Source organism: Pan troglodytes, chromosome 5 (genome assembly GCF_028858775.2).
Source record: "Pan troglodytes isolate AG18354 chromosome 5, NHGRI_mPanTro3-v2.0_pri, whole genome shotgun sequence".
Lineage (NCBI taxonomy): Eukaryota > Metazoa > Chordata > Mammalia > Primates > Hominidae > Pan > Pan troglodytes.
The window spans coordinates 32,450,907-32,463,981 of record NC_072403.2 but is presented as its reverse complement, the minus strand read 5'-3'; the positions used below and the strand labels follow the sequence as shown (position 1 = coordinate 32,463,981).

The following is a 13,075-nucleotide window of genomic DNA, read 5'->3' as shown; positions in this document are numbered from 1 at the left end:
CTCCTGAGCTTCAATGATCTGCTTGCCTTGGTCTCCCAAAGTGCTGGGATTACAGGTGTGAGCCACCATGCCCGACCTGGTATCAGCATATTTCTACAGTCCCTTCCTGAAATGTTGAATCCATCACACCCTCATTGGAGGTGCCCTCACCTAATCCCTGCTAGCACTGAGAAGTTATTATTTCACATCCTTACTATTGGGATGGGTCAAGTTAATTAAATTATTGTTTATTGTGCCTTTATATGTTAGCGAGGCTGGAGTTTTTTATGTGTTAATTAGACATTTAATACATTCTAGAAATGAGCTGTTCAGGCCAGTTGCCCATTGTTTTCAAGACTGGTCCTGGTGCTAGTTCTTAGCAATCTGTGTGAATTTTAATAACTTAAAAATATCAATCCTGTATTATATTTGTAACAAACATTCTTCCCAGTTTTGTTATTTATCTTTGAGTTGGAATTGTGATTAAGACAAAAGACAGTTGCTCCATTTCACCCACCAGACTGCCAAGAGAATGATCTTTCCCAAATGCAAATCTGATCATATCACTTTTTGCTTAAACATCCTTCCACGTCTCCCTAGTGACTTCAGCATCAAGTTTATGCACCTTAATCTGGTTAGGAAAATACTGTAGGTCTAGCTTGATCTGGTCAAGAAAATACTCTGGCAGTCTCCTTGCTTCTTTCCTGAGGGCTTTTTCTCCATTCCCCTTCTCCTTCCCTGCTTGTCCACCCACAGGCTGAATTTGGAGTGGGTGTGGTTACCTCAACCCACAATGCCTCTCAGGCCTCCAGATAGCAGTGCTTGCCTTCCCCCTTCCAGAATATTCTGTCTCCTCTTAACTTTTTTTTTTTTTGAGATGGAGTCTCACTTTGTCACCCAGGCTGGAGGGCAGTGGCACAATTTCAGCTCACTGCAACCTCTGACTCCCAGGTTCAAGCATTTCTCCTGCCTTAGCCTCCCAAGTAGCTGGGACTACAGGCGTGCCCCACCACGCCTGGCTTTGTTGGTATTTTTGGTAGAGGTGGGGTTTCCCAATGTTGGCCAGGCTGGTTTTGAACTCCTGACCTCAAGTGATACACCCGCCTCGGTCTCCCAAAGTGCTGGGATTATAGGTGTGAGCCACTGTGACTAGCCTGTTCCCTCTTATCTTTATGATGAACTCCTATTCTTCCCTCAAAAGCTCATGTAAGGGCTGCACCTTCTGCAATGTCTTTCAGACATTGCATCAAGCAGATGCAACCTCACTTCTAGGGCTTCTCCTGATTAGCCTTTGTCCCCTCCAAGAGAAGTAGGCTTTCCTGGAAGATGGGCCAGGTGTATCCTGTGACACTTGGTCCCTTTCTCATGGCAGACACCTGATCTGAGCCCTAGTTTCAGAAGCAGATGTGTTTATTGTCATCTTTTGTTTCCAAGCTTGTCTTCCCCTCTTAAACTGAGCTTTCCTAGTTCTTACTCCCTGTCTTCTCATCAGCACATAGATTGAAATAGAATTTGTGGCTTCATTCAAACCCATCGTTCCTTAGCCTTCCTAGTTTGAAAGGCTCCTGTCCCATTTTCCTCTTCATGCTTAACTTTCTGATCATATCACCTATAATCTATTTCCCCTTCCTCATTTCACTTCTCTTATCAGCCCCTTTCAATCATACTTTTGTCTCATGCTTCATATTCTCATAAGACATTGTTTTCAGTGGGGAAAAAGAGCTTTTACTTGCAACTAACGGAGCCATACTGAAAAGAAAGGGTCTGGGGGAAAGAAGAAGAAAGTACTTGGAGCTCAAGCTATTGCATAACAGACACTATTTTGATTGGATAGCATCTGGGTCATTTTGACAGAAACCAAGTCATCAGTCTTACACAATGAAAGACAGGATCTCTAAATTTCCCAAGGTTTAGAGAACAGAACCTCTAGGATGCCCCTAGGATGCCCCTGCCTGTCATGGTTCCTGATTGGGAGAGGCCTTGTGAGGTAGTGCTGCTCTTAGGAAGTTCCTGCTCTTCCCAGGCCCACTGCGAGATAGAAACAAAAACTTCTTCTTCTTAGACATGAAATCATTTGGGCTGAGGAATATGATATGCTTCATATGGAACCTAATGATAAAATGTCAGCATTTGTTTCCCCTCCCTGCTTTTCACTATAATCTGTTCAAATTTCTTAGTGTTATCCTCATGTCAAATTCAATGGTTACTCTCGTTCTCATCTTACTTGACTTTCATCACTGAGGCAACCATTTGAGTCTATTTATTTATTTTGAGATGGAGTCTTACTCTGTCGCCCAGGCTGGAGTGCAGTGGCACAATCTCGGCTTACTACAACCTCCTGGGTTAAAGCGATTCTCGTGCCTCAGCCTCCCAAGTAGCTGGGATTATAGACATGCACCACCATGCCTGGCTAATTTTTGTACTTTTAGTAGAGATGGGGTTTCACCGTGTTGGCCAGGCTGGTCTTGAATTCCTGACCTCAAGTGATCTGGCCGCCTTGACCTCCCAAAGTGCTGGGAATACAGGTGTGAGCCACCACGCCCAGTCAACGTCTTTTCTTTTTAAATGTGGTTCAGTTGTTTTATGTGGTACTTATCTACATATTTCTCAAGACAATATCATATTCTGTCAAAGTTTTTAAAAAAGCTCTTTATATGTATTACATGTATTTAAAAAAAAAAAACCAAATGGGACAAAGAGCTTTTAAGAAATGTCAGTTCCACTTCCCACTTCCAACCTATTACTCCTGAATCCCCAGAAACAGCTTCTTTAAGTGCTCAGTTGTTTTATCTGGTACTTATCTGCATATTTCTAGAGACAATACCATATTTATGCTGCTATTTCTCTATATATCCATTTCTAGATATTACTTTTCTATACCCTATTATGATCAATTATGATTTAGCTCTCTTATACCACCAGTAGTAATACATCACAACTTCTGTTTCATATTTCCAATACTGTGGCTATGTAACTATAGTTTTACGGGACCAAGTATCATATATGATTACATTTATTTTCATGTACAACCTCTTGTTTTTTTAGGAGTAGGGAGGGGGTGAAATGATTCATTTTTGTTCCTTTGTTTAGTTTTCTTTATTCCCCTCACAGGTTTTTCCCACTCCTCTAATTGACTCTAAGCACAGTTTCCATAGTCAAGCATATCAGGTAATTTATCAATCCCCTCTCTTCATTCTTCCCAGAGCAGCACTTGGGTCTTACTGAAAAAGAGATTCTGATTTAGTAGGTCTGGAATAGGACCAGGATTCTCACTGCTAGTTGCTCTGGTCCACAGGTCCACAGGGCAAGATCTACAGCCTACAGCTCTTCTTTTTTTTTCTCTTTCTTGAGTGGGGGTGGTGTTCAGTGTAGGGTGCGGGGTTGGGGGGTGGTCTTGCTATATTGCCCAGGCTGGACTCAAAATTCCTGGGCTCAAGGGACTTCCCACTTCAGCCTCTCCAGTAGCTAGGAATACAGGCACGTGCCACTGCACCCACCCAGCTATAGCTCTTTATCTTGCTCCTTAATCAGAAGCTTTCTGTGAAGAGGCAGCTACCAGCTTTGCATGAATTATGGAGATGCCTCTGAGGGATGGTTCTGGCTCAAGGTCTTGGGCTTGTTATACATGTGGCCATACTGAGCCAAGACAAAGGACTGGGGTGAATGGGCATCATGTACAATACTGTATTCTTCTGTGGCTTGCTAGTGAGCTTTGTGGTCAGCTGCTCTTTCTTGGGGGCACACACTATTGATATGGTAGTAATAATCCGATATGACCTAATGGTGCTTCAACATTATTATAGTGACATAATTCCGCTATTTACCAAGCCCGTGTTAAAATTATACATACAGAGTTTGTATAATGTTATAATTATAATTTGTGTAATTTATGCACAACAGCTTGCATATGTGAAGGTGGAGGGGAAGTGAAGTGAAGATGGTGTGGAGATGAAGATGGTGGACTTCTGTGTGGAAGAGGGGTTAGCAGGGATTTGCCCTGGGGAAGCAAAAGGCTGAGATCTGGTGGAGTGTGGACGTCCCTGAATTATATTCTTGGAAGTACTTTTGAAATGGAGAGTTCCTAGAACAAGAGGGGTAGACAGGGAACTTATGGGAGCCAATAAATTGAGGTTGGATTGAGTAAGAGAGAAAGAGTTCAGGGAAGGGATCAAGGTTGTGTGGACCACTGTTTAAGTTCTGCCCAGAATTTATCCCATTGCAGCCTCTGAGCTATCTTCCATATCTGTTCATCTTAGTCTTTCTTCCTGTTACCTGGTGGGGTAGATCCTTCCAAAACAGGTGTACATTCTCCCGCGCGAGGACAGGCTATGATAAATGTGAAAATGCAAGACTTAGACATCTTAGGAGCAGCCTATGAATTCATTATTGTCCTGACTTCACCCTACTTTCGTTTTTTTGGTAGAGACAGGGTCTCAAATATTCTTCATTTTCATATATCCTGAGGCCTTGAGCCCTTGGGAGGAAGGAGCTCAGAATCCTGGAGAAGTGAAGAGTCTCTGACCTGGACACAATTGTGCTCTTTTCCATTTTGCAGTAACGGAGGGGTTTATAAAAGGTTTGTTGTCTGTGGAACAATAGGGGTAAAAACTCAGAATTTTTCAAGCCCTTTGATGAGTGTATTTAGAAAATGAAAAAAAAATTATCATTTGAGTTAAAGATGTCGGAAGGAAGATGGAATGTGTGCATGAAACACACAATGAAACAACTGTTCCCTTCTGTGAATACCTGATTACTGAAACATTATCAGTAAATCATGAACTTGCTTTTTGTTTCAGTTTTTGTTCTTAGAAATCTGTGGGAAGTTCCTTTTGGCTTTAGATGCTAGGAAATTTTTCTGTACCTGGGAACGAAAAGTCTTAGGGCCAAGTTTGGGGTGGGTAGAGTGGCACTGGGAGGATTATAGTGGGCTCTGACCTGTGGCCGTGCTGAACCTCATCAGCTGGAGCCCCCTGGAGCCCAACCAAGTGGGTTTATGGATACTTGTTACAGCAGCCTGGATTCCACACACTGTGGGCAGATTCCACACACCATGGGGAATTGGAAGGTGGAGCACATCACCCACGAGAAAATATGGGAGGAATTTGTTGTAGGTGATTTGGGAGATGTTCAAGAAAGCAATGGATTGATCTGGATGAATGTCATGAAGCATTAGACAATGTTTTGTGTGTTTTTGTTTTTGAGACAAGGTGTCACTTTGTCACCCAGGATGGAATGCAGTGGTGCCATCTCAGGTCACTGAAACCTCCACCTCCCGGGCTCAAGCGATCCTCCCTCCTCAACCTCCTCAGTAACTGGGATTACAGGTGTGTACCATCAAACCCAGCTAATTTTTTTATTTTTGGTAGAGATAGGGTCTCACTATGCTGGTCTTGAACTCCTGGGCTCAAGCTATCCTCCTGCCTCCGCCTCTCAAAGTGCTGGGATTACGGGAGTGAGCCACCGTGCCCGGCCCTATTCCAGTGCTTTTTATTAGGAGGTAGGAGAACAGAGAAGGCTCAAGTTGTAGTTGGTAAAGAAGCAGCAGTTACTCTGGTTAGCCAGGAGAGGGGTATGTATGGTCATTTTGTCTGTGCTCTGGCAAGCTTATGAAGTGGTCTTGTTTTTATCTCACTCAGTCACAGTCACAGAATAGCCTTGTTTGATATTTAGTGCTCTGTGAAGTTTCTTATTTTCAGTAGGAAACACACAGCCTAGCTGGGAGTGCCTGACCTGTTCTCAGCTGATAGCTGTCAGGCCTGCTTTTTTTCTTTCTCAATCAGAGCCCTCATTCTCTTTCAGGTCTAAAAGGTATTTGGCTTTTTTTTTTTTTTGGAGACAGAGTCTTACTCTGTCCTGCAGGCTGGAGTGCAGTGGCTCGATCTCTGCTCACTGCAACCTCCGCCTCCTGGGCTCAAGCGATTCTCTTGCCTCAGCCTCCTGAGTAGGTGGGATTACAGGGGCCTGCCACCACACCTGGCTAATTGTTGTATTTTTAGTAGAGATGGGGTTTCACCATGTTGGCCAGGCTGATCTCAAATTCCTGATCTCAGGTGATCTGCCCACATTGGCCTCCCAAAGTGTTGGGATTACAGGCTTGAGCCATTGCGCACAGCCATATTTGGCTTTTATAACTTTTATTGTCCCTTCCATTTTGAAAAACCTAGAATCATTTTCTAGATTCCAGATGTATACATTTAGATGACTTTTGATTGGAAATCATCATAAAGTGTGTGAATCCAAGCACATGTTTAAGGTTTAAATCCCCACCAGGATGGAACATTCCTGACAAATAGCCTGGTGTGGTGAAATGGACCAGGAAGTAAATTCATCGTTTCTCTGTTTTCCCCCCATTTCATTTCTGAAAGAAAAATTATTGTCTAAATGGGAAGTCTGAGGCATGTTACAGTCACTGAGCAGAGAATCACTCTTAGAGTAAGGGAGCTAAAACAAAATACCCCAGAAAAGTTGATGAGAAACTCTGAGGAAGTATTTTCCCCCTAATTGCACGATTGGTGTGGGAGTCGGGGGCGACTCAGGGCCTTCTGTGACTGCTGCATCTGTCCTCCAATCCATTCTTCCCTCCTACAGCAAGAAACAGTGGCTCCAAGTCCAACCTGATCATCTCAAAAAAGTTTTGAATCTTTCTGAGAGAGAGAAGGAGGGAGATAAGCAAGAGATATTATGAGAAAGGGCTTGTGAAAAAAAGAAACAAAAAAAATAAACCATTGGAGTTGATGTTTAAATCCCTCCAAACTAATAAATACAGTATGGGAAATGAGGAGGATCAGGAAAGTGAGAATAAGGGGAGGTGAGTAGGAATGGGGAAAATGTGACATGAAGTGGCAAGGGGTCTCGTCTTTGGAGATTCTTCTGTCTTCCCTTTCTCTACCTTCTCAAGAGTCACACAGAATCAGGAATAAGTCAGCTTCCTGAGGAGCCCCTCTCTGCTTTTTAAACAGGCACTATTGAGATGTTACTTTCCTTCAGGTATTGGTTATTTATTTATTTATTGAGACAGTGTCCTGCTTTGTTGTCCAGGCTTGGTTACTGCAGCTTCAACCTCTGGGCTTAAATGATCCTGCCACCTCAGCCTCCCGAGTAGCTGGGACTACAGATGTGTGCCACCACACTCAGCTGTTTTTATTTTTTTTATTTTTTGAGATGTAGTCTCACTCTGTCACCCAGGCTGAAGTACAGTTGTGATACCCTACCTTGTTCTAACCTGAATTGACTCTCCCTTAGCTGAGAGAGCCAGACAAACTCCATTTTGGCTTCTTCACTTGCAGCCCCTTACCCACCCGCTTCCTCAAGGAGTTAACTTGTGCAAGCTAACTCCCAGCACATCAAATAATGCAATTAACTGATAAGATACTGTGGCAAGCTATATCCGCAGTTCCCAGGTATTCGACCGGTTGATAGTACCCTAAGCCCCCACATTTGTGTCCGGTTGATGGTATCCAAAAGGCCTGCATCTATCACCTTATGATGGATTTAAAGCCCCTGCACCTGGAACTGTTTGTTTTCCCATAACCATTTGTCTTTTAACTTTTTTTGTCTGTTTTACTTCTGTAAGATTGCTTCAGCTAGGCTCCCCCTCCTCTTTATAAATCAAAGTGTAAAAGAAAATCTAGCCCCTTCTTGGGGGCCAAGATAATTTTGAGCGCTAGCCATCTCTCAGTTGCCGGCAATAAAGGACTCCTGAATTAGTCTCAAAGTGTGGCATTTCTCTATAAATCACTTGGTTACAACACAGTGGTGCTATCTCAGCTCACTGCAACCTCTGCCTCCTGGGTTCAAGCAATTCTTTTGCTTCAGCCGCAGGAGTAGCTGGGCCTATAGGCGCGTGCCACCACTCCCAGCTGATATTTGTATTTTTGTAGAGACAGGGTTTCACTATGTTAGCCAGGCTGTTTTTTTTAATTTTTAGTAGAGACAAGGTCTCGCTCTGTTGCCCAGGCTGGTCTTGAACTCCTGAGTTCAAGTGATCCTCCCGCCTTGGCCTCCTAAAGTGCTGTGATTACAGGCCTGAGCCACTGCACCCAATCTGCGTTTTTTGTTTTTGTTTTGTTTTGTTTCTTAATCTTCAGTTTCTTTAAGTGGAGATTTTTGGAGCAAGTTTCATATCTCTAAAAACTCTGGAATAAGTGGCTAACTCTGGCCATGTGGTCACTGCTATGAAGGTGTTGGTTTTGTTTTGTTTTTTTAATTTAGGCAGGTGTTGGAAGGGGGGACCCTGAAGGCATGAGAACTCATCATCAGACTAGATCAGCCACACTCAGCTGAGACCCAAAAGATGAACAATAATAAGAGTTGTTGTAAGTCAGTGAGTTTGGGGTGATTTTTTACTCAGCGATAGCTACACAATACAGAAATTGATACTTGAAAGTGAGGTGTTACAATATTGAAAACCAAAAATATGTGGCATTGATTTTGGATAGGCGGGAGCTAAAAAAAATCTTAATAGGAAGCTGAAAATGGCTGGAAACTGTTATGGAAGGCGTGGTATAATATGAAATATATTTGGTCTTTGTACTGAGAAAAAAACCCTTGAAATGTCCTGAGTGAAAATTCTTAGGAGTGTCTTTTGTTATTCATAGTGAGCCAATTAGATAACACCTGAGCTATTAAATTCGATAAGTTAGGGTAGGGCCCCTAGATAGCCTCAGGACAGGGCCAATCACCAGAAAGACTAAGTGATCAGAGGAGTAGAGGGTTAGAACTTTTAGCACCACTGGCCAACCTCCAGGAAATGGTATGGGGTTTGCAGACAAAGCTCTACACAAACTATACAACTATATAACTGTCACACCTGTCACTGTGAAGAGACCACCAAACAGGCTTTGTGTGAGCAACAAGGCTATTTATTTCACCTGGGTGCAGGCGGGCTGAGTCCGAAAAAGGAGTCAGCAAAGGGTGGTGGGATTATCAGTAGTTCTTATAGGTTTGGGATAGGTGTACAAAGTACATTCTTAAGGGTGGGGGAGAATATTACAAAGTACCTTCTTAAGGGCTGGGGAAACTATATCGTATCGGTTAGGGTGGGGCAGCAACAAATCACAATGGTAGAATGTCATCAGTTAAAGCTAGTTTCACTTCTTTTGTGGATCTTCAGTTGCTTCAGGTCATCTGGATGTATATGTGCAGGTCACAGGGGATATGATGGCTTAGCTTGGGCTCAGAGGCCTGACAATAACTATACAACTACAGCTCTCTGTGAGCTTCCAGATTGTTTAGCACATGGAGGTGCTTAGAGAATGGTATGCCCAGAAAGGGCATGGCCACTCCGTGTCGCCCTCCCATCCACACACATACCTTGTCCTGTCCATCTCTTCATCTGGCTGTGGAGCTTATCTTTTGTAATATTCTTTACAGTAACCCAGTAAATGTCTGCAAGGAGATGTTTAGCAAAAAAAATAAATAAATAAAAATAAGTGAATAAACAAGTAAATGTAAGTAAGCATTTCTCTGAGTTTTGAGTCATCCTAGCAAATTAATGAACCTCCCCGCTAAAAAGAGGTCGTGGAAACCCTGGTTCATAGCTGTTGGGTCAGAAGAATGGGTGGCCCAGATTTTAGAATGGCATCTGAAGTGGGGGCAGTCTTATTGGACCCAGCCCCCAACTTGTGAGATCTGTCACTATCTCCAGGTAGATGGTGTCAGAATTGAATTATAAGATACCCAATTGGTGTCCACTGGATAATTGCCTTGTGGTTAGCAGAGGCCAACCCCATATGTCTGATCACAAAAGTGTTCTGTGTTTGAGTGTGTGAGTAGAGGGAGAGAAAATCTGCTTTTTTCCCTCAGAGAAGGCTAGAAGAAATGGCGACCTGTGTTATGTATTTACCAAATATTTATTCAAACTGTTGCCTGTAGAACTTGAGAGATATAAAATGTTATCTAATGAACTTTTGGATTTAGGCAAAGAAATTTCCAGGCAAAATGTTGGACATGTGAGTTAATTGCTTTTAGTTGCATATAAGATACTGCAGGAAAGAGGTGGGCTCAGGAAAGAATGGGCAAGTTTTGTTTTTTTTGAGACAGGGTCTTGCCCTGTCACCCAGGCTGGAGTGCACTGGTGCAATATCGATCTCGCTCACTGCAACCTCTGCCTCCCAGGCTCAAGTGATTCTTGTGCCTCAGCCTCCCAAGTAGCCGGGACTACAGGGATGCACCACCACACCCGGCTAATTTTTGTATTTTTAGTAGAGACAGAGTTTTGCCATGTTGCCCAGGCTGGTCTTGAACTCTTGGCCTCAAGCAATCCACCCTCCTCGGCCTCCCAAGGTACTAGGATTATAGGTGTGAGCCATTGGGCACGGCCCAGGCAAGCTTTTAAGTAGAATTTAGAAGATAAAGAACTTTGAGCTTCTGGGTTGAAAAATAAAACTGTTTTTCATCTATGAGTGTAGATGAGACAGTAGATCTCCAGCCAGCAGTTGACATACTCTGGGAGCAAAGATGAAATTCAGGGACTGCCATGTAAGATATGGCTTCTGGCTTAAGATCAAATGATGGGTGTGGCTGTAACATACTTCTTTATTATTATTATTATTGTTATTATTACAGCCCAGTGTAGACCAAAATACTTTTCAAATCCCTTGAAAGGAATAAGGTAATGTACAAGAGGGTTTCTGGGTAGCATAAAGGGTGTGGACCCATAACAGCTTGCTGTACCCCAAATAAGATTTAGAGAAAGAGGTATTTCTCTAAAATAATTTGGGTGTTGCTTTTGACATGCGAGTGAACTCAAATCAAATACAAAGAAAACTCACAAAGCCTTGAGAAAACTGTACTGACAAAGTCAGCCTACATTAGAAGAGACTGAGATTGTTTGGACTCCCAATTTTGAATGCCATGAAGCTGGCTGAGAAAGTTACTCAGCAGACCAAAATGGTTTATTCTCTAAAGTTCTCTTCAGAAGGGGCTGAGGAGGATGGAAAATGAAGACTCTCCCAAAGGGTGGAACCAAGAGCTGTGGAGGACAAGGACACCAGAGCCACTCCCAGTGAACAGAACCACAGCCTAATCAAGGAACAGACTCTATCACAAAGTAAGGAAGAATGGCAACATTTGCCCAGTGGGATTTCATTTCATAATTGCTGTGGAACTGTGACAGCTATGTGTCTCCAATAATTCTCTCTCAAACGGAAGTTAATGTGGTAATTCTGCTTCTATTCCACCATTGTACATTGGGTGTGTGTGTGTAATGCAGGGATCTATGCTGATGGTGGATGGACTTATCCTTTTTTTGTTCATTGGTCTCCAGATCAAGAGGAGCTGGATCAAGCCTCAGGTAGAACATGAGGTGCTGGACTTTAAGAATGATGACAGGATGGGTAAGACTTTTGAAGGTCCCGTGATTGGGATTGAATGTATTGATATTTTTGTATGTGTGAGAGACATGAATAATTATGGCCTAGAGATATGTTGTGGTTGAAGGACTTATTGGCCATCCCTGAAACCTTTGCAATGCTTCTTCATGGGTGAAATACATGTCCTACCTCTTGACTCTAGGCTTGCCCATATGACTTTTTTGGCCAGTAGCATGTGGGTGATAATGATAGTGTGCCAGTTCTAATCATAGGACTTAAAAGCCTCATGACTGTCACTTCTCATCCTCTTCTGTCTCTGCCGGCAGCATGAGAAGTAGATACCTTGGCTTGCTTACTGGTCCCAGGAGGTTGGTAGATTCATAGAGCAGAGGTATTCCAGTTGACACATAAACTGGCAGGTGAGAAGTAGAGCACCCTATCTGAACTTAACTTAGATTAGCCAAACCCAAGTCATCTTGTAGAAATGTAAGCAATAGATATGCTTGCTTTTTAAAGCCACTGAGTTTTTGAATGGTTTACTAAGCAACAATAGCTAATTGATATAGATGAGTAGGATTTAGAAAAGAAAAAACAAAACAGTTTCTTTTTTATTTTATCTGGAAATATTCAGAAAGGAAAAGACTTAAATTTTCCAGACCTCAGTTTTATCAACCACAATTTGGACTTAATAATCTCTATCTCAGCCTGGGCAACATAGTGAGACCCTGTTTCCACAAAAAAATAAAAAATTAGCTAGGTGTGGTGGCATGCGCTTCCCACCCCAACTACTCAGGAGGCTGAGGTGGGAGGATTGCTTGAGCCCAGGAAGTTGAGGCTGCAATGAACCATGATTGTACCACAGCACTCAAGCCTGGGCAAGACCGAGACTCTGTCTCAAAGAAAAAAATAAAATAAAATAAAATAAATAAACTGTCTCACGGGGTTGTCATGAGAACTCTAAAAGAGTGAATAGAAACATTCTATAACTTAAACACACATGCACACACAAATTCATTTTAAAAAGTCCTCAGGTTTAACTCTCTTTGTACAGATGAAGAAACAGAGACACCATGAAGATAAGACTGATATGGTTTGGATCTGTGTCCCCACTCAAATCTCATCTTTAATTTTAATCCCCATGTGTTGAAGAAGGGACCTGACGGGAGGTGATTGGATCATGGGGGCAGTTTCCACCATGCTGTTCTCGTGATAGTGAATGAGTTCTTACGAGATCTGATGGTTTAAAAGTGTGACACTTTCCCTCTCACCCCTCCCCCTCTCTCTCCTGCTGCCTTGTGAAGAAGGTGCTTGCTTTTCCTTCACCTTTTGCCACAATTGTAAGTTTCCCGAGGCCTCACAGCCATGCAGAACTGTGAGTCAATTAAATCTCTTTTATTTATAAATTACCCAGTCTCAAATAGTTCTTTATAGCAATGTGAAAATGGTCTAATAAAATGATTTTTTAAAAATACAACCAGTGAGACCACGGCTGAATTTCTCTCTTCCTGAAACTTAGTGTTGTACCTTTTCTTTAAACAAAACTGTTCAAAGAGTATCAGCAATACCAGAAATAAATGAAAGAAGCATACAACTCCTCTAGAGCTGCAGCCATAAAAGACCGATTTTATACTTTCCTATTAAATATTTCCAGATCTGACTACTGCATTAATGATGGTTTTGACCAACATTGATAAATTTATTTTTTTACAACATTTTTTTCCAGGTCATTATTACAAAAATGCATTACTGAATTGGTTTGAATCCAAAACACTACCCTTAAAGCC

General features: G+C 42.4%; 1 long non-coding RNA gene across 1 annotated transcript; it reads left to right on the top strand.

Moving 5' to 3' along the window:
- The first annotated feature begins 5,186 nt into the window (after positions 1 to 5,186).
- On the top strand, positions 5,187 to 12,697 carry LOC107975272 (uncharacterized). Its single transcript, XR_001718689.3, has 4 exons — positions 5,187 to 5,303; positions 10,888 to 11,029; positions 11,246 to 11,315; positions 12,343 to 12,697. It is a non-coding gene; the product is annotated as an uncharacterized LOC107975272 (long non-coding RNA).
- The last annotated feature ends 378 nt before the right edge of the window (positions 12,698 to 13,075 follow it).